Here is a 20,266-nt window from a genome sequence, read left to right on the forward strand (position 1 = left end):
ACTCTACCATCGAGGTTCCTCCTCCTCAGCCCGAGCAGAAAGAAGATCCTCCTGCTCAAGCCTAGCCCTTTAGGCTTTCAGTCTCTGTAAATAGTTTTTATTTTTTGTTTTATTTTATTTTATTTTATATGCATTTTTTTTTTTAAATGAGAGTTATCCTACTTTTTCCTTTTTTGTAAGGACCTCTCTTTCTAATGTACTCGGAATATTAATATAAAATGCTCGTTTTGCTTACTACGGATGTGCGCTAGTATTGCTCTTTTTTATTTCAAACATTTGCAACAACGTAGACACAAGTTATTAGTCAAAACAGAAATGGGTTTTTGGCGCTGCGCGTTTGATGATTACAATGGTACTAAACTGCGCACACGCATTAAAATGATTTTCTTTAAGTAATAATCTCCCAATCTATCACAAGTAATAATTTCCCCAAAAGTCTGTGGTCCGAGGAGCCAGGCAGGACTTAGGTTCTGCTTAAAACTATGAATTGTCATGAGTAATAATTTCCCCCAAAGTCTGTGGTCCGAGGAGCCATGCAGGACTTAGGTTCTGTTTAAAACTATGAACTGTCATGAGTAATAATTTCCCCAAAAGTCTGTGGTCCGAGGAGCCATGCAGGACTTAGGGTCTGTTTAAAACTTATAAATAATTGTAATGTAGACTGGCAAGCGGCAAATAGTCATAAAAGAAAACGTATGCTAAGCCATTCTTATTAATAATAATACCTCCTGAGGTTATTTACATTCCATGGTCGAGGTACAGCTTTTTCATCCAAATCTTTTAGGTAGTAGGCGCATATTCCGGCCACGGATGTGACACGGTATGGTCCCTCCCAATTGGGCCCCAACTTGCCCCAAGAGGGGTTCTTTGCGCTGCCAAGAATCTTCCTCATCACGAGATCACCTGGACCCAGAGGCCGCAATTTGACGTTAGCATCATACCCCTGTCTTAGCTTCTGGTGATAATAGGCCATGTGAATCGTGGCCTTTTCCCTTCTTTCCTCTGCTAGGTCCAGACTTCTTCCTAGCATCTCATCGTTATCGCTTGGGGTAAACGAGCTAGACCTCAACGTGGGGAAATTGTTCTCGATCGGAAGCAGAGCCTCAGCCCCGTAAGTCATTGAGAAGGGGGTTTCACCGGTTGAACGCCGCGGCGTTGTCCGATAGGTCCATAAGACGTGCGGTAGTTCTTCTACCCATCTCCCCTTTGACTCATCCAGTCTTTTCTTCAATCCGTTCACTATGACCTTGTTTACGGCCTCGACTTGCCCATTTCCTTGGGGGTATGCGGGGGTGGAATATCGATTAATGATCCCAAACTCACGGCAATACTCCCTAAAATTCTTGCTGTCAAACTGAAGACCATTGTCGGAAATGAGTGTTCTCGGCGTTCCGAAGCGGGTGATTATGTTCTTCCAGATGAATTTCTGAGCGTCCACGTCCCTGATGTTGGCCAAAGGTTCAGCCTCCACCCATTTAGTGAAGTAATCGATTCCGACTATTATGTATCGCTTGTTCCCCGCAGCCTTGGGGAAAGGCCCAACAATATCAAGACCCCATTACGCGAACGGCCATGGACTGAAGAGTGGGTTGAGAACCCCTCCAGGTTGGTGGATATTTGGGGCGAATCTTTGGCACTGATCGCACTTCTTAGCGTATTCCTGGGCCTGTCTCTGCATGTTCGGCCACCAGTATCCTTGGATGAGTGCCCTGTGCGCCAGCGATCTTCCTCCGGTGTGACTTCCACACACTCCCTCATGCAATTCTTCAAGAAGAGACTCGGACTCTTCTGGATGTACGCAGAGTAAGTACGGTCCAGAGTAGGAGCGCCGATAAAGTTTGCGGTCCTCTGATAGCCAAAAACGAGGAGCATTTCTACGTATCTTCTCGGCTTCTAGTTTTTCTTCCGGAAGGATATCGTCTTTGAGGAAATTCCTTATGGGGTCCATCCAACTGGGACTCTGTCTAATCTGATGGACTTGGGTCGGGTTGCCGCTGATGGGACTGGCCTTGATTAGATCTTCGACTAGGATCATTCGTGGCAAATTACGTGCCGAGGACGTGGCAAGAGTGGCCAACGAGTCGGCATGAGTGTTTACACTCCTGGAGATGTGCGTCAGACTGAAAGATTCGAAACTCGTCTGTAGCCGTTTGACTTGTGCCAGATACTCTTGCATCCTAGTATCTCGAGCTTCTAGCTCTCCCATCACTTGTCCGACCACTAATCTGGAGTCCGAGAAGGCTTCTATTACTCTTCCACCCAATCTTTGAACCATTACCAATCCTTGAAGGCTTCGTATTCGGCTTCATTGTTCGTAGCCGAGAATCCGAGTCTTAATGATTTTTCGATGACAGCGCCGTCCGGCGATATTAAAACTATCCCAACTCCTGATCCTCTCTGGTTGGCTGCGCCATCCACGTAGACCTTCCAATGCATGGTCTCCCCGGCTGAAATTGCGCCAATCAGTTTTCCACCCAGGTCTTTCTTCTCGGTCATCGTTTCTATAGAGGGCTCAGCAAACTCCGCTACCAAGTCTGCGAGGACCTGTCCTTTGACGGAGGGTCTGGGCATATATTTAATATCAAAAGCCCCCAAAAGAGCACTCCACATGGCGATCCTTCCTGTGTAGTCAGCGCTTCGAAGCACGGCTCGAAGTGGAAGCTGAGTCAAGACGATGACCGTGTGCGCCTGAAAGTAATGAGGAAGCTTCCGGGTTGCATGCACTATCGCCAGAATTGCCTTTTCTAAGGGTAGGTATCGTACCTCGGCCTCATGTAGTGATTTGCTCACATAATACACCGGTCGCTGCACCCCATTATCATCCCGTACTAGTACCAGGCTTACGGCGTGGGGAGCTACGGCGATGTAGGCAAACAGCACCTCGTCAGCCTCCGGACTGGACATGATGGGTGGTCGGGACAGGTAGTCCTTAAGTTGCTGGAAAGCCTGAACGCAATCCTCCGACCATTTGAACTCTTTCCACTTGTTTATCAGAAGGTAAAAAGGCCGACATCGATCCACCGATCGCGATATGAACCGGTTTAATGCCGCAATCATGCCAGTGAGCTTCTGTACCTCCTTCGGGTTCTGAGGAGTCTGTAGACTGTTAATGGCTTTGATTTGGTCGGGACTTACTTCTATTCCTCTATGGGTGACCATGTACCCTAGGAATTTCCCAGACCCGACCCCGAACGAACATTTGGAGGCATTCAGCCGCAACCGGTGCTCCCTTAAGATAGCGAAGATTGTTCCAAGGTCTTCTACGTGCTCGGACACCCTCTTACTCTTCACGACCATATCGTCTATATATACCTCAATGATCTTGCCCAGTTGTGGCTCGAACATCCGAGTCATCATCCTTTGGTAGGTTGAACCCGCGTTCTTTAGCCCGAATGGCATTACCTTATAATGATAATTTCCGATGGGCGTCATGAAAGCCGTTTTCTCTTGGTCCTCTAGCGCGAGGGGTATCTGATGGTAGCCCTGGAAGGCGTCCAGGAAGCTCATTCGGGGGTGCCCCACGGTTGCATCCACCAATCGATCGATTTTGGGTAGAGGGAATGGGTCCTTGGGGCACGCCTTGTTCAGGTCCGTGAAGTCCACGCAGACCCTCCATTTCCCCGTCTTCTTCCTTACCACCACTGTGTTCGCCAACCATTCGGGATAAAAGACCTCTTTGATAGCCCCTGCTCTTTTCAACTTTGCCACCTCGTCTCTTACGGCACTAGTGTGTTCCTTTGAAGGGCGTCGGGGTGGCTGCTTCCTCGGAGTAGAAGAGGGGTTGACGTTCAGGTGGTGACAGTTGAGGCTGGGATCAACTCCCGGGGCATCGTAGGCGTCCCAAGCGAATATGTCGACATTTTCTCTGAGAAATCTGACCAGTTCCTCCTTTTCTTGAGAGGGCAATTCAGAGCCGACCTGAAAGAACTTCTCCGGGTCATTGCTGACAGCAACCTTATCCAAACCTTCACACCTTATCTCCTCGACCAGCCCCTCGTCTTGTTCTGCCGAGGAGGTTGGTTGCTATAAGCTCTCTGGGACCGAGGACTCGACCAAGGGCCGATGTAAAATGGCGGCCACCACACACTTCCTGGCCACGGCCTGATCTCCTCGGATCTCTTCTACTCTTCCTCGGGATGGGTATTTCACTTTCTGGTGAAGTGTGGAGGTCACGGCCTCTAGGCTGTGGATCCATGGCCTTGCAACTATCGCGGTGTAGGGTGAATAAGCGTCGACCACAATGAAATTCACCTCCACCACTTCCGCCCCAGTCTGTACGGGCAGTCGGATTTGCCCCTTTGGCGTAACAAGCTTCCCCTCGAAGCTGAGGAGGGGGGAGTCATAAGCTGTCAGATCTTCCGGCTTCAAATTCAGTCCCTTGTATAGGTCGGGGTACATTATCTCCACCGCACTTCCAGAGTCTACTAATACCCTTTTCACATCGAAACCCCCAATCCGCAATGTGACCACCAAGGCGTCATCGTGAGGTTGAATTGTTACTCTCTTATCCTCATCCGAGAACCCCAGTATCAAAGAGCTTCCCTTTTTTAACTTTTTGGGCTCCCTTTGCCTGCCCTCGGAGGGAAGGCGATCCACGGCTAATACCCTGGGGATGGGTGGCCCAGTTCTTCCCGGTGCAGCGAGGATGACATGTATCGTCTCGGTGGGGGGTCTTAAAGACACGTCCCTTCGAGGCTCTTGTGTTGCTTGGCCGGAATGGCCGCTCGATGGGTGCAGCAGGTGACGTAGCTTTCCTTCTCGGACCAATTGATCCAGGTGATTCCACAGATTCCTGCAGTCCTCAGTAGTATGCCCGTGGTCCTGATGATAGTGGCAATACAAGTTCTGATTACGTCTGGCAGGGTCTCCAGCCATCTTTCCCGGCCATCTGAAATAGAGTTCATCCCTTACTTTCTCCAGTACTTGTTGTACCGGCTCTCTGAATATGGCATTCACTGTTTGCGGGTTGCTCTGCCCAGCCTGTCGCGGAAAATCTCTCCTCGGCTGACCAGGATTGTGACGTTCCGTCCTGAAATCATTTGCTTTAAGGGGGACAACCTTCTCCTTTCCCTTCCCTTGCAGCAGATCCTCCTCCACTCTTTTGTACTTGTCGATCCTATCCATTAGCTGTTGGATGTCAGTAACTGGTTTTCCGGTGAGGGATTTCCTCAAGCCATGCCAGGTAGGGAGGCCGCTTTTGAACGTGCTGATCGCAACATTATCATGGTTGTCGTCCAAATCGTTATACACCTCCCAATACCTATCCGAGTATGCTTTCAGAGTTTCTCCTTCATGCATAGATAAGGACAGTAGCGAACTGAGAGGTTGAGGGACTCTGGTGTTTGTAATGAAACGGGAGCAAAAAGCTTGAGTGAGCTGCTTGTAGGAGCCTACGGAGTTTGTCTTCAGGCTGTTGAACCACCTCATTGCCATCGATCCCAAGCTGGATGGGAAGATCTTGCACATTAGGGCTTCGTTTTGCGAATAAATCGCCATTTTTTGGTTGAACTGACTCACGTGCTCCACCGGGTCTGTTCTGCCGGTATAGATGGCGAATACCGGTTGGTTGAAGCGTCTTGGCAGCTTAGCCCCTTCGATTCTATTCGTGAAGGGTGACCTTGAGACCTGATCCAACGCCTTTTTCATGGCGTCGCTCCCCGAACCTTTGCTGGATGGGCTCTCATACTTCCGTACTGGGCGTGGTTCCTTTTCGTAAGAAAAGGTCTCACTTGGGGGGGTCCTTGACCTTCGTCTGTAACTCATGTCCTCCGCATTAGAAAACTCGCCTGAGCCAGAGGGAGATCGTCTTCGCTGTACACGTCGTAACTTCCTTTTTAAGTCATCTATCTCTCGCTACATGGCCTGGTGACTATTTCGCCTCTGAGACACGTGACTCCCTGTCTGAGTGTGACTCTGGCTCGTCCGGGTAGTATGCACACTTCCCTCACGATTCCCCCTGCCGCCTGGGTTGGTTGGGTTATTTTACCTCTGGGACTCGGCGGGTCGTGTCCGTTGGGAGTTAGCTTGGTGAGGATCCTCCTGGTGTGGATCTAGTTCTTCCATGCTCGACCGTTGCACTAGCTGATGCCTTAGCTCTTCCCACAGACGGCGCCAATTGTGGTTACACGATTTTCCTGGCCCAACTTATGTTGATTAGGCCCTGGCCCAAAGCGCAACCCACAATAATTATTTGTAGAGGATGGGTTAAAGAACTTGGCCTCAGTGAACTTGTTCGGTCTAATGCATGGACAGTATGGTTTGCAAAAAGAAAATAAAAACACAAGAATTGATCTTTCTCAAGTCTGATTTTATTTCTTTTTGTTCCTGATACAGTTCTCTCCTCTCCTTCTTTGAGGGACTCCACTACATTATATATTTCTCTTCTTTTCATCTCAACCTTACACCTGTTAATCATCCAAGCATCCACTTGAGCACCTGTCCCATCAGACGCCCTCATCAGACCCTTTGTGAGTTGCAGAGGCCAAGGCGGTACTGTTCAGGAGTCTTTTCCTCATTAATGCGGCCAAGAGGGTGGTTGGGGCGCAATTAATGTGGTGGTAGCCTTCCGTGAGATATTTTGGATTTAATTCATTTTATATGTTGGGAAGATGAGCTGAAATGGCTGGGGCAAGCTCCTCGTCTGGGCTTCGTGATGTCCGAGGAGGAGTTACTCCTCGGACAGGTTTCCTTGGCGCTATTGGGGTTGAATAGCGCGTTATATGAGGCTTCTCTTTGGACAGGACGCTCCTCGGACGGGCCTGAGTTTGGAATAGCCCATCATTTTTGGGCCGGGCCCCACAAATACTATTGATAATCATTTTTATATTTTATTAACTCTTTAAAAAATTTTATAAAGACATTATTAGGTATAAAATGTAAATTATTCATTTTTTTTATTATTGGGAAGCATTTTTTTTTTTTACCATTCATTTATTCTAAACTCTTTGATTTTTGAACTTAATAACTCACTTGGATAAATATTTATTATCTGGTCCCATATTTAATTCTAAAATTAAAAAATAAAACACTTTAAGAATGAATAATTTAGGAGACATGCCCTAAAATTGGAGAAATTATAAGGTTTTCATAGTGGACAAGTGATGTGATCCATCATTCCATTAAAAGACTTCCACTTATATTTTGGTAACAACGGGTAGAGATCAAAGCAGTAGGGCTATTGATTTTTCTTAGTGTCCTTTTGTTTTTCAATGCTATGTTTAGAATGTAATATAATTGGGTTCAGTCAGAGAGTGCTAGTGCAGTAAATCTAAATGTTTATATCTTAAATAATACCTTCAGTTTATTATTAAAAAACATTAACATTAACAATAACAACAAAGGGCAAACCTCGAAAACAAGAAAAAACAAGAAAATATTAAAAGTAACTTTAAAAAAAGAAGACCAAATTGAGAGAGAGTCTAAAGACAAGCGAAGTAACAGATCCTAAGCTTAAGGAGAGTAGCAGGGTACATTAGCCTTTTGATAAAAGCACTTCACTCACCAAATTTTTTAAGTTAATGGATGAGGAACCAAGTGGACCTGTGGCCTCTTCAGCCAATTTTTTCCACCCCATGGCCTTTTTCTTCATTTTCTTTCCCTTATCTCCTTCCAACAATTCTCTTACCATCTTCTCTACTTCCTCTCTTTTGACATCAAAGTCAATTTCCATGCCGATGGCCCATTCATTGCAAGTATACTTGCAATTTGTTTGCTGATCTGAAAAGAATGGTAAGCAAAGCATTGGCACTCCTGCGCATACACTTTCAATGGTTGAATTCCAGCCGCTATGTGTCAAGAACCCTCCAATTTAGGGGTGGTTTAGCACTTCCTCTTGAGGGCACCAACTAGTTATTAGACCTCTTTCTTTAATTTCCTCCTGAAATTCAGGTGACAAAATCGTTGATCCGCCTTCAACTAAGTCAGGCCTAATTATCCACAAAAATGAGTGGTTACTATTTGCAAGTCCCCAACCAATCTCAACTCATTGTGATGGTGTCATGACAGCCATGCTACCAAAACTCACATATATCACAGAATTGGGTGTCTTTGAATTAAGCCAATTGAGGCACTCGGTTTCTTCCTTCCATAAACCATACCCAATTGATTCCAAATGATCATTGGATAAGTGATTGAGTAGTGGTTCTAGAGGGCCAATAGCATATACATGAGGAAACATGGTAGAGAGACCATGCAAAACTTCTTGCTCTAACTCATCGAATGTGTGAACAATAATCCCTGAAGCACTAGGAGCTCTCTCTACTACATTAACCACATATCTAAAAACAATTTCATTTGGATCAATGGTTCGTACAAAACTTGGAAGATCCCTCAAACGTATATCTCTCATACCAGGAATCCAGTCTATAATTGTGTCGAGATACCCATTTGTTAGATAACTCTTATCTGCAAAGACAAAAAAGTTGTCAGCATACAATGATTAATTACAATAAAATAATGCAAGATTTCAATTGGATTTTGCACTTTTTGTTACACCTTTAAGAGGTATGATGCCTTTGTCCTTGAGAGAAGGAAGCTGTAGAGCACCCATTACGCTGCAAGCAGAGATAGGGAAGAAGAACACAACAGGGATTTTGAATTCTTGGGCAGCAGTAATTGTAAACACCATGCCAGCATCTGAAACAATACAAGTAACTGGAGGATTATTTGAAGTTGAACTGTTGAGTTTTACAAGGAGGTCAGAAAATGGAGCCAAGAAGTTGTTCATAATGGATTCACAAAGAGAAGGGATATCTTGGGAGGCGTTGATATCTGACGGAGGAAGGCCATCGGGGATGGTTTCGAATCGAAAGTCAGACAAGTCATCTAAGGAGCTGGGACCTCTGGATTTCATAAAACGTTGGTGGATAAACTCAGTGTTCACAAAGGTTATGTGAAACCCTTCATGGTGGAGAAGCTTTGAAAGCTTTAGCATTGCCTTCATGTGACTTTGAGCTGGGCATGGAATACAAACTGCATGAGGCTTATGAGCTACTTGTGTCTTTGAATCCATTTCCTTCGTTCTGTAGTGTGGATGTGAATGCAAAATACATATGCCTAGTCTTGTAATATACACATTCTCTTCCTTGGACGCCAAACATATGAGAAATATCCAGTTGTTGCTCTTTGACTCTTCTCTTCCTTCCTTGGACGCCAAACATGTGAGACTCTTTGACTCTTTCAAATAATGGACATCTTTTTCTCTTTTTGCTTAATAAAAAATGACTCCTAACAATAGTTTGTCACATAAGCGTATATGCCCATTCATTATATCTTATAATATACTCTCTCTTCCTTTTGTGTGCTTGACAAGTGACAAGTCACTAACAAGTAAGCATCATTCAAAAATTCAAACTCTACCTCTTTTGTTTTTTTAATATAACATTATAACTATTTAATATTGTTTGTCACATAAGCGTATATGCCCATTCATTATATTTTATAATATACTCTCTCTTCCTTTTGTGTGCTTGACAAGTGACAAGTCACTGACAACCCACGTGAGCATCATTCAAAAATTCAAACTCTACCTCTTTTGATTTTTTAATATAACATTATAACTATTTAATACTTATTCAATTTGTGTGCTCTGCCCACGTATCAAAACACCACAAGTACAACGATTAAGACTATTTATTTTAGTTTTCTCAAAAAAAAAAAAAAAAGACTATTTATTTTAGTCAAAGACCTTGTAGTTGAGTTGGCACCTCCTCATGCACAAAGTGTTTAGAGGTTTAGGGCAAAAAGTGTCGAGTTGCGCGAGATTAGCAACATATTGTAATTATTTCTCAAAAAAAAAAAAGACTTTATTTTAGACATATTTTAGTATTATTATTTTAATACGTATATCAATATCAATTTTTTATTTATTTATTTATAAGCATCAATATCAGTTCTATTATAAATATATATTTTTTTTAAATGGGTTCAAGTTACACCTGGTGTAACTCTTGTGGAATTACACCTTTTTTAAGCCGTAGATTTATGACAAATCCAACGGATAAAAACAAAACACCATTATCCATTACAACATTAAATACTTACCTAATTAATAGTCTCCTCATTATCTCTCTCCTCATTAAATATTTCTTTTGTCTCTTTTTTTCTCTCCTTATTAAGATCTTTCCATTTTCTTTACAATTTCTCCAACAAATCATCCATGAATATCACTTCATCGTAGATTTATGTCTCTTTTCTCTCTCCTTGATAGTATGTTTAGAAAATTACTGAAAAAAAACGAAATAAAATTTTCAAGGAGTAAGTACTATTGTATCTAAATTCCTAACAAATATTTAAAAAAAAAAATGAATTACGTTCAAGGATGCCAAAAAGTGCAGAAATAAGGAGAAATAAAAAAACATTAGTAGAGAAAAATGGATGAAGACAGTAAACCAAATTTTATCAGATTGTATAGATTACAATAAGATAGAAATTAACTATCCAAATTTGATCCAATTAGAATTTGTTTGTAATTCAAATTCATCCTAATGTTTACCCTCATCGTATGACAATAGTATGGCTAGAGGCCTACAAGTTCTTACAATCTTAAATACCTTTCTCTTTATTAAACGTCTCCAGATGTAGAAGAGAGAGAAACTCAAGATAGGCCCAATTGTTTAACTCTACTACCGCTGACTTTCCATTTTATTCAGAAGAAGTTTTTTTTTTTTTTTTTGAGAGTCTATTCAGAAGAAGTTAAATTATTCATATTTTTACAAATATTGAAATTAGTAGAATGACACTCATACAAACAAAACTTGTGTTTGGCTTCTCAAAAAAAAAAAAACAAAACAAAACAAAACTTGTGTTTACAAATTTATTATCATACCGACAGAAAGAAAAAACCAAAAAAAAAAAAAAAAAACCAAGCAGTTTCACAAATTTATTACTAAGAGCATAACAGGATGATATAATTGGAATACATTCAATAAAACATGGAAGATTTTGACTTCCTTTATTTTAGTTCACGGCAGAAGCTAAAAGAAGAAACTGCTAAACAATTTTGCAGTGTGGCCATTCAGTTCACGGCAGAAGCTTTTGACTAAGAAAGTAGAAACGTAGGAGAAATTGTAAAGAAAATGGAAAGAAAGACTTAATAAGGAGAGAGAAAAAGAGACATAAGAAATATTTAATGAGGAGACTATTAATTAGGTAAGTATTTAATGTTGTAATAGATATTGGTGTTTTGTTTGTATCCGTTGGATCTCTCATAAATCTACGGCTTAAAAAAGGTGTAATTCTTGTGGAGTTACACCGGATGTAACTTGAACCTAACTATTTTTTTTTTTCCTGAGAATATTATATAGACAAAAATACACTTTTTATTTCTATATTTTGAACTTATTTCTATTCTGTTCTCTAAACGATTTTACTACTAACATAATCCTTAAAAAAAAAAAAACAATTTTATTTTAGTGTTTGTCATCAATTCACTAACAGAAAAATCATACGTGGCAAATGAAATGCACTGTTAATGTTCCTTAAAAAAGAAAATCAATTTTATTTTAGTCTTTGCCGTCAATACACTAAAAGCATCAGCATTGGAAAATTCCAATGCTACTCTATTTTACAATTCTAAAAAGTCATTTTATCATTATATTATACCATTTTACAATACTTCCACATCCCAAACTTCTATTTTCCTCTTTTACTCATTAAAATAATATATCTACATAATAAAATATTATATCTCAAAATTATATTTTCTCTCCCATCTCTCTCCTCTCTCTCATTTTCAGCTCTCTTCCATCTGTAACTTCTGCCGGAGCCTTCATTTTCGGCGAGGTGGTGAAATAGTCCAACAATAACCCATCAACTCAAACACCCAAAACTTCATAGATCAACCAAAAACACATCAATCAACAAAACTCATAAACAAAAAATCCTAAATTTCACAACTCGGCTTCAATAAAACCCAAAACTTCATTCGCTCCATGACGAGCTCGTACTCGCACTGCTCCGGTTGTGGATCGTGGGTCATGGATTGCGAATTCGTGGGTCGTGGATCATGGGTCGTGGATCGCCATGTTGGTTTCGCCGTGCGGATGACGTGATATGGTGCTGGGTTGCAGGTGCTAGGTTCGGCGATGGAGTGGCTGTGCTCTGTGGTGCTGGGTTGCGGGTTCTGGGTTCGGCGATGGAGTGGCTGTGCTCTGTGGTGTTGGGTTGCGGGAGGCTGTTGCGGATGGCGTGATATGGTGCTGGGTTCGGCGATGGAGTGGCTGTGCTTTGTGGTGTGGGTTGCGGGTTCTAGGTTCGGCGATGGAGTGGCTATGCTTTGTGGTGCTGGGTTGCGGGTGGCGATTGCGGATGGCATGATATTGTGCTAGGTTGCGGGTGCTAGGTTTGGCGATGGAGAGACAAAGATGAGAGATGAGAGATGGAGGAGAGAGAGTCAGATAAAATATTATTATTTTGTTACAATACTTGCTACAGTGCAATTCTATGTTTAGAATTGCACTGTAGCAGTATTGCAAAATAATTTGCAATACTGCTGTTTAGCATTCTCCAATGCAGATGGTTTTGGGGCTTAAAATTCCAAATTTCCCTTAGATATGGCATTAGCATTCTCCAATGCTAATGCTCTAACAAAAAAATCATATGTGGCAAATGAAATACACTGCTAGTAATAAATACTGACGTGTCCATTAAAATAATATTTAAAAAATTATTTAGCATTTTTTAAAGGCCACATCAGGATTTTAATTTTTTTTTAAAAGTCATATTAAAAAATTTTAACAAAAAAATAAAATTAAAAACATTTTTTACTTTTCATTATTATTTTTTTTGGTAAAAAACTTGTTCTTAATGATCTTCCCCAAATCAAAACATACACTTGTTGCCTTCTTCTTTTCTATTGTTGCCCTTTTCGGTCTTTTCCTTTTCTTTTATATTTTGACATTTAAATAACATTCCAGAACATATCAGATTAATTTCACATATTAATATGAATTTCGAGTAAAGTAAGTTGTCCGTGTTTCGTGAATTTTTGAAGCACTTAGTTCTAGTTTTCCATTTGGTGGGAAATTTTTAAAGCAACCAAAGAAACTCCAAAAAAAAAAAAAAAAAAAAAAAACTAAAATCCCATAAACCATACCGTAAACAAAGCCTAAAACCCAAAAAAAAAAAAAAAAAAAAAAAAAACTCTCATTTTCTACTCACCCAAAACCCCATCACAACAAGCAACAATATTCACAAGAAACTTCAACAAATAAGAACATCCAGCAACAAAGAATACCATTGGTAGAAAGAAAATAACCTTAATCTGTACCAAATTCCCAAAACCACATACATAGCTGAAGCTCACATCCAAGTTGTTTTTGAGATTAACCCAAATCTGAACCATTTTGAAACCAATCAACCGTTATTCCCTTGAAACCCCAAAAATCAAAATAAAAATAATTTGTAGACCAAATAGCTTCAGCCTTTAGCTCTACGCCCTCCACCGCCGCATCATCTTCCTCATCCCTCTGGCCAGTCCTCCACCTCAGTCACAAGGCAGATCAACCTTTTATTGATTTGGATCTTGACTCTTGACTTGCAAATCGGCCTTGTATTGATTCTGTTGCTGTCACGGCATGGCTGGCGGCAACCCAATGCGAAACCAGTGAAGTTGAAATGGGTTCAAAGTGGCGCTTTGGTTGAAGATTAACCGAATGAGGGTGGTGATTTGAGAAGTGTGGTGGTCGGGTTCTGGGTTTCAAAGTGAGTTTGGTGATTAACGAAGTGTGGGTTGTGGCTTATGGGATTTGATGATTTTCTAGTTTTGAACTTTCTGGGCTTGTGGCTTTGGGATTTGATGATTTTGCTGGGGTTTGAGAAAATGAGGGCTTTGAGATTTATGATTTTGTTTTTGAGCTGAATTTTTTGGGTTTTTTGTGTTTGTTTCTCAAGAAAATTTTTGGGTTCGCTGGTTTGTTTGAGGGGAAGAACATGAAGTTCATGTTCTGGGGAAAGTAGAAATGAATTTTCTTACAAAAAAAAAAAGTAAAACAAAAAATTAATTTAATTAGATTAATGTTTATTTTTAATTTTTGTTTAAATTGTCTGACTGGCTTTTTTTTATTAATTTAAATACTGACCTTGCATTTAAAAATGCCAAATAATTTTTTTTAATATTATTTTAATGAACATGCATTTCAAATGTCAATATAGTATTCTATTTGCCATGTATACTTTTCTATTAAAAGGTCGACGGCAATGATCAAAATAGAATTAGTTTTCTATTTTTAGGGACTACATTAGTAGTAAAATCAATTTAAAGGCCAAAATGGGAATCAGTCCAAAATATATGGACCATAAGTGTATTTTAGCTAGAGTTTAAATTATTAAATAAGATATGAGTTGATAATTTTAAATATTGTAAACAAATTATATGGACTTTGACTAATGGATATAGAACTAATATATATATATATATATATATATATTTAATACTTAGCTATAAACCTGAAATGGTACACCAGTAGTAACTGGTACCGAAATATTTCATTTCATTAATCAAACCGAAACGGTCTCGGGTACGGTATTGACTCTCTTGCGCCAAGCACATGAGAAATTACCATAATGGGCAATCTTTTCTCTTTTTGCTTAATAAAGAATGACTACCAGCAATAGTTTGTCACATAATAAGATTTGTTGTGAAAATGTTGTGGACGTAGCATATATATATATATAATAATAATAATAATAATAATAATAATAGGTAAAACTGAGAGAAAATTTAATTAAATTTCAAATTGAAATTCAATTAAAATCTAATTTTGCGCCACGTGTATCATCTAATCTAAATTTTAGAATTTTGTGCCAAATGAGTTAATTTAGTGTAAAAATTAAATTTCAATTAGAGCTTAATTTTGCGCCACGTGTTTCATCTAATCTAAATTTTTAAATTTTGTGCCAAATGAGTTAATTTAGTGTAAAAATTGAATTTCAATTATAGCTTAATTTTGCGTCACATGTCTCATCTAATCTAAATTTTTTAATTTTTGTGCCAAATTAGTTAATTTAGTGTAGAAAACGAGGAGTCCAATATAATAAACCATAAAAAACATGATCATATAACTAAAAAAAATTCAAATTTATAAGTCATCTATATATATAATAGGTAAAACTTAGAGAAAATTGAATTAAAATTTGAAATTATAATCCAATTATGCATATGTCTAAATTTATGTGAGAACTACACCATAATTATCTACTTAAACATATGCTATGTGTCTATTTAAGTTTTTTAAACTTTGTGTCAAGTGAGTTAATAAGTACAAAATACCAATAATCTAATATTAATAAACTATAAAAATTTTAAAAAATATAATTACATATACTCAATAAAAATCACCACATGTTTCTCAAAAAATTAATAAAATAAAAATCATTACATGTTCTATCTTATTAAAAATTAGGAAAAACAAATGATTATAAGTAGTATTAAATTTAGGTAAGAATTTTAATATGTGACTAATTATATTTACTTAAAAAAAATAATTTGACTAATTATCTATATTTTATGATAAAAATTTGTGTTTAATTTTAAATGTATCCATACGTATGCATGTGTTACATGTTTTTAAAAAAAAAAATTTTGACTAATTATTTATATTTTTATAATAAAAATTTTGTTTAATTTTAAATGCATCCATGCGTTTGCATGGAGTTACATGCTAGTTACTTCTAAAGGACGGATCACTTGGCCTAAGAAAAAAAAATCATATTATAACCGACAACTGCTCTTTAATTTTATATCAACATTAGCCAACGTATGCATACCACCAATATTATATGTAATATGGGTTTTAAATAGCTCAATTAGAAAAGCTTTGTGGGGCCTAAATCTAAGGTCCCAGCCCACTTTGTATTCAGGGCCCAAAGCCCAGGCCGAGGAGCCCTACTGCCGAGGACATATGATGAAAGCCCCTCAAAGGCCCAAGAATGTGGCCGAGGACGATCTCACGCTCAACACCTCACAAAACGCCTAAAGAAAAGGACAAACAAAGTACAAGAGCAGTACAAGGGAGAAAGCTGCCAATACCGTAATGTGGAGCCCTACGTCTGACAAGCCCATACTCCAGACCATGCTATTTAACTTTTCCCAACCACCCCCAACCACTCTGACGTATGGATTGATAGGACGAGTCAATACCCCAAAAAGGCAAAACTGACATGTAGACGAAAAACGGGAAGTAAACACTGGTATAAAAGGGGAAGAGAGCCAGGGGAGAAAGGGGGGGAAGAAAAAGGATCCCACAAAAAGAAGAGTGGGAAGAACGTGATACTCCTTGGACTAAGTCCGAGGACTCAAACCCTCCGAGCTACACCGATGTGAAGCCTAACTATTCTGGCCAAACCTACCTTCGTATGAGCTTCCATGAAAATCACGACTAAACCGCCGTCCAACGACCAAGGTCCAGCCTTTCTAGCCCACTCTCTATGAATTATATTGTTCGGGCCTTTTACATACGAGCCCAATGTCATTCTTAGGTCGTTGAATAATTGTGTCCTTACAATTGGCGCCGTTTGTGGGAAGACTTGCGCGTTGGCGCAGGTGGCGGTGGAGTCAAGCCTCTATCAAGCAAAGGTCTGCAAAGGTTCCTCCATTTCCAGCGACATGCAGTTGTTGCTCTGACATAAATTTTCACTAGGGGCTACGCCTCGCAATGCCGATGGCGCGGGCAGCTCTAGGGGCTTCCAACATCATGCTAACTCTCCCCACCTTGGTCGAGGGGCTAACCTTCGAAAAGTAAATAAATAAGTAAATAAATACAAGTTTTGGACAGAACCAAGGCATTGTATGGTCCTCGGACTCAAGCCCATGGGGAAACCAACTACTTAAAAGAAAAAATACAAGTTTTGGATAGAACCAAGGCCTTGTATGGTCCTCGGACTCAAGCCTTTGGGGAAACCAACTACTTAAAAGAAAAAATACAAGTTTTGGACAGAACCAAGGCCTTGTATGGTCCTCGGACTCAAGCCTATGGGGAAACCAACTACTTAAAATAAAAAATACAAGTTTTGGACAGAACCAAGGCCTTGTATGATCCTCGGACTCAAGCCTATGGGGAAATCAACTATTTAAAAGAAAAAATACAAGTTTTGGATAGAACCAAGGCCTTGTATGGTCCTCGGACTCAAGACTATGGGGAAACCAACTACTTAAAAGAAAAAATACAAGTTTTGGACAGAACCAAGGTCTTGTATGGTCCTCGGACTCAAGCCTATGGGGAAACCAACTACTTAAAAGAAAAAATACAAGTTTTGGATAGAACCAAGGCCTTGTATGGTCCTCGGACTCAAGCCTATGGGGAAACTAACTACTTAAAAGAAAAAATACAAGTTTTGGACAGAACCAAGGCCTTGTATGGTCCTCGGACTCAAGCCTATGGGGAAACCAACTACTTAAAAGAAAAAATACAAGTTTTGGATAGAACCAAGACCTTGTATGGTCCTCGGACTCGAGCCTATGGGGAAACCAACTACTTAAAAAAAAAAATATATATATATATATATATACAAGTTTTGGACAGAACCAAGGCCTTGTATGGTCCTCGGACTTAAGCCTATGGGGAAATCAACTACTTAAAAAGAAAAAAATACAAGTTTTGGACACAATTCGGTACAATCATACCTCGGTCCTCGGATCAGAGGCCAGGTGTTATCGAAAACACGGCCAAAATTCCACACTACTCGGCAACCATCTTGGACGGTTTATTTTGGGTTTCTCATTTTCGAGCAACTGCCTCACATGCGTCACGGTACACTCAGCTGTTACCTCGGTTAGTCTCATAAGTTTAATCTGCTATTGATTGATATTATTATATTTGATAGTTTCAATAGGTTCAAATTAATGGCTTTTTGTTACAAGGCTTCTTGTCCTAAGTATTATTAAAGGAACATACACATGTAGCATATCCATTCTCCTTCATCAGATACCAAGTCTCAGATGGTCTTCAAAGGGACTCATGCATAAACAACACCTTCTCACTTGGACCCAAGTACCCCATCTATTCACAATTGACCCAGAATTTTATGCATATATTTTCCCACGAGAAAATAGGTATTTTCATAAATTCTGGTTTGAAATTTTGAAGAATGATGCTCATGATGGACAGTGGACAAGGTATCCTACCGCAGAAAGGAAAAAGTATTTTGAGGGAAACAAATTCATCTTTTATTAGCACAAAGAAATAGTACAACGTACAATGAAAAAAGCTTGAATAAGCTTATACTAAAAGCTAATTACATAAGCGAAAAGAAAAGATACAAGAGAATGAAGAAAAAGCCGAAGAAGAGGTGTAGAGAAGAGGGGTGCTGCCGTTCCAAAATGTTGTCTAAGGAGACCATTCCTCAATACTTTTACATGCCTATAACTCAAGCAGCAAAAGAACCTAACTTGGGGCTAGCACCGTTGAAGAAAAGGTGCAGAGAGCCCAACTTGAGGCTGGCACCGTTGAAGAAAAGGTGCAGGGAGCCAGAAGTTGATGAGCCTCCATGTTACACGCCTGCAATAAAGCAGACGGCGCTGATGACGGAAAACCTTACTTCTGACGCACCAAGAATCTGATGCGACCAGTGCCTGCTTCGGATTTTGATTGAAAGAGACAGAGATACCATCCCCACCTTATCAGAGCGAAAGATCCTCTTGAGTCTATGTCTTCCCTATCCAGACCGCAACACCTTGAGTCTTGGAAGGATTCGGTGCCTCTGAAGCGGATATAGATCCTTCATCCCCAGCCATGCCTCAAACATATTGCTCTAAGGGTGGATGGCACTGGAGATGGAGATTGTGAATATGGCGGAAGGATTATGAATTGGGAGGAGGCCAAAGGGTTTATATGTAGGAGGAGTAACCCCCTATCCTATTTATACAGAGGGCAAACTGGTGGCATTTAATCTACGCATGTTCCTAAGAAATGCTATGGACGAGACAGTCTTTGCTCAGCTCCCAGCGCCGCCTGGAACCATAAAGTTTGGATAGCCTCGTGAAGGAGACATATTAATGGCACGCCTCGAACACTAAAACGTCAAAGGCGCCGCGTGAGAAAATCTAAAGGGATGTCTCACAATTTGGCGCGCCCCCCATGCAAACGAAGAATCCCCGGCATTAAAGAAATGTTGAGCTGGGCAAGTCATGGTTTGGGCCTAACATTACCAAAACCCTCCTCCCCAACAACAAGGCCGGGCAGTAAGATTTTGAGGGGCTATTGTGGGGCCCTAAATCTGAGGTCCCAGCCCACTTTGTATTCAAGGCTCAAAGCCTAGGCCGAGGAGCCCTACTGCCGAGGACGTATGATGAAAGCCCCTCAAAGGCCCAAGAATGTGGCCGAGGACGATCTCATGCTCAACACCTCACAAAACGCCTAAAGAAAAGGACAAACTCAGTACAAGAGCAGTACAAGGGAGAAAGCTGCCAATACCGTAATGTGGAGCCCTGCGTCTGACAAGCCCATACTCTAGACCATGCTATTTAACTTTTCCCAACCACCCCCAACCACTCTGACGTATGGATTGATAGGACGAGTCAATACCCCAAAAAGGCAAAACTGACACATAGACAAAAAACGGGAAGTAAACACTGGTATAAAAGGGGAAGAGAGCTAGGGGAGAAAGGGGGGGAAGAAAAAGGATCCCACAAAAAGAAGAGTGGGAAGAACGTGATGCTCCTCAGACTAAGTCCGAGGACTCAAACCCTCCGAGCTACACCGATGTGAAACCTAGCTATTCTGGCCAAACCTACCTTCGTATGAGCTTCCATGAAAATCACGACTAAACCGCCGTCCAACAACCAAGGTCCAGCCTTTCTAGCCCACTCTCTATGAATTATATTGTTCGGGCCTTTTACATCGAGCCCAATGTCATTCTTGGGTCGCTGAATAATTGTGTCCCTACAAGCTTCTAGACATAAAATAAGAGATCTATAGTATCAATCTCATCTACACCAAAAATCTATTGATGTCTTGGTCTTATAATAAAAAACAATCATTATCAAGCGGATCTCATAAAGTAGACGATAAATAACAATTGTTATATATAATAAACTAATAATATAGTTAAAGTTGTTATGACTTTAACTAATGTATGCATGGTACCGAAATTATATGTAATATAGTTTAAGTTGTTATGAATGTAAAGTGGTAGACACATTTTTGGCATGCAGTGTAACCTCTAAAACTCAATCAAGATTGCCACCTCCTCTTGCCAATCAAGTTTGTCATCTTCTTATGCCAATTAAATAGTTTGGCACTACCAAGAATGCTTCAAATAACATATATAA

General features: G+C 40.3%; 1 non-coding gene and 1 pseudogene across 30 annotated transcripts in view; one reads left to right on the forward strand and one right to left on the reverse strand.

The window, feature by feature from the left end:
• The window catches only part of LOC126715054 (uncharacterized), a 67,486-nt gene that overhangs the window by 24,901 nt on the left and 22,319 nt on the right, over positions 1–20,266 (forward strand). The gene's annotated exons all lie outside the window — the stretch shown is intronic.
• LOC126715051 (7-deoxyloganetin glucosyltransferase-like) lies at positions 7,258–9,052 on the reverse strand (annotated as a pseudogene).

The sequence above is a fragment of the Quercus robur genome, chromosome 2, assembly GCF_932294415.1.
Source record: "Quercus robur chromosome 2, dhQueRobu3.1, whole genome shotgun sequence".
Taxonomy (NCBI): Eukaryota; Viridiplantae; Streptophyta; class Magnoliopsida; order Fagales; family Fagaceae; genus Quercus; species Quercus robur.